This window comes from Phocoena sinus, chromosome 1 (assembly GCF_008692025.1).
Source record: "Phocoena sinus isolate mPhoSin1 chromosome 1, mPhoSin1.pri, whole genome shotgun sequence".
NCBI lineage: Eukaryota > Metazoa > Chordata > Mammalia > Artiodactyla > Phocoenidae > Phocoena > Phocoena sinus.
The window spans coordinates 132,625,093-132,627,199 of record NC_045763.1 but is presented as its reverse complement, the minus strand read 5'-3'; the positions used below and the strand labels follow the sequence as shown (position 1 = coordinate 132,627,199).

At 41.7% G+C, this 2,107-nt stretch overlaps 1 pseudogene; it reads left to right on the top strand.

The window, feature by feature from the left end:
• The first annotated feature begins 1,119 nt into the window (after nt 1–1,119).
• On the top strand, nt 1,120–1,897 carry LOC116744169 (annotated as a pseudogene).
• Nucleotides 1,898–2,107: the final 210 nt, after the last annotated feature.

The window sequence follows — 2,107 nt, the reverse complement described above, 5'->3', positions numbered from 1 at the left end:
TATTTGTAAGCATGGATGATTTAATATTGGCTTATCTATTGTTTTTTTCTTAGGAAGTTCTAAAACATCATATGGCTTCAAAATTGCATTGATGGGTTATATTGTTTTTAATGAGAAAGAGAAAAATGAACTAGCCTTGCCTGTAAACAGAAATTATCTGCTTTCCTCTAAATAACTGTTTAAAGTCTCTGGCCCAGAATTGTGTAAGAATTTGTTTTTATGTCTTTGGGAAATAGTTAACAGTCTCACTCAGCACCTCATCACTTCTTGCCAGGATTACTGCCATAGTTTCTAACTTGATCCTAGACCACGGTTCTCCCACCCAACCCTCAATCTATCTGCCACACTCCTATTGGCACTGTCATTCAAAAATCAGATCTGATCACCCCCAATCCAATGGTTAAAACCCTTCAAAGGTTTTAGGAGTGCTTTTAGGAGAGAGTGCCAAGTTAGCATGGCATGCAAAGCTCTAGCCTAGCCTTCCCCCTTGCCTCACACTACTCTCACTCGATAGTCCACTGTATACATGTCACTCTCTAAGTTTTCACTCAGTTGTGCCTCTCTGCCTTTGAACCAGCTGCTCCCAAGCATATAATGTCACCTCTGGAACTCCCTGCTCTATCCATGGCTTGCTCCTATTCATCTTACAGCTCACGTGCTACTTCCTCCAGAAACCGACCCAAGTTTTCTCATCTAGCCAGGGTGATGCCCACGAGTGTTCCAGTAACACTTGTGCTTATCTCCAGAATGGCAGCTATCACACCACATTGCATTTTAATAGCATGGAAATTCCAAGAGACCACATTTTATCCAGAGCCTAACAAATATCCTGGCATGTAGATGGTACTCAATATAAACTGATCAAATTGTGAATGAACAAAAGGAGAATGAAGGAAAAAAATGTTGAGGTTTACATTATACTTGTTTTTCTGGTTATACTTTGAGACACTGATAGTCTTGAATTTGCCATTTTGAAAGGATCTCAATGATCAGAAATTATTTTTTCTCTTTTTACCACTTTGAGAAAACAATGTAAATTTAAGAACCAAGTTGACTTCAAAGAAAGTTTAGGCAAGCTAAAAAGGATTGAAGAATGCTCTTTTCATGGCTAGCACAGCCATGACTCATGATCCCAAGAAACATCTGAAGCATGTAACAACTCCAAAGCATTGGGTGCTGATAAACTGACCAATGTGTTCATTCCTCGTCCATCTACCAGGCCCCACAAGCCTGAGAGAATGTCTCCCCCTCATCGTTTTCTAAGGAACAGACCTGAGTATGCTCTGACAGGAAATGAAGCAAAGATCTGCATGCAACAGTTCATTAAGACTGATGGCAAGGTCCAAGCTGATATAACCTACCCTGCTGGTTTAGGAGATTTCATCAGCCTTAACAAGACCAGGGAGAATTTCCATCTCTCTATGACACCAAGGGTCACTTTGCTGTTCGTTGTAGTACACCTAAGGAAGCTAAGTACAAATCGTACAAAGTGAGAAAGATCTTTGTGGGCACAAAAGGAATCCCTCATCTGGTAACTCATGATGCTCATACCACCTGCTACCCTGATCCCCTCATCAAGGTGAATGACACCATTCAGATTGATTTGGAGACTAACAAGATTACCCATTTCATCAAGTTTAACACTGGTAACCTGTATACGGTGACCAGAGGTGCTAACCTGGGAAGAACTAGTGTGATCACCAACAGAAAGAGACCTCCTGGTTCTTTTGATATGGTTCATGTGAAAGATGCCAAAGGCAACAGCTTTGCCTCCTGGCTCGCCAACATTTTTGTTATTGGTAAAGGCAACAAACCACAGATTATCTCTTCCCCAAGGAAAAGGGATCCACCTCACCATTGCTGAAGAGAGAGAAATAAGAGGCTGGCAGCCAAATAGGGTGAAATCAGCTCTAGGTTATGTGATTGAAAAGGTCTTTGTACTTAACTGAAGATTATATGGCATTATTTTTTTTTTTTTTTTTTTTTTTTTTTTTTTTTTGCTCTACGCGGGCCTCTCACCATTGTGGTCTCTCCCGTTGCGGAGAACAGGCTCCGGAGGCGCAGGCTCAGTGGCCATGGCTCACGGGCCCAGCTGCTCCATGGCATG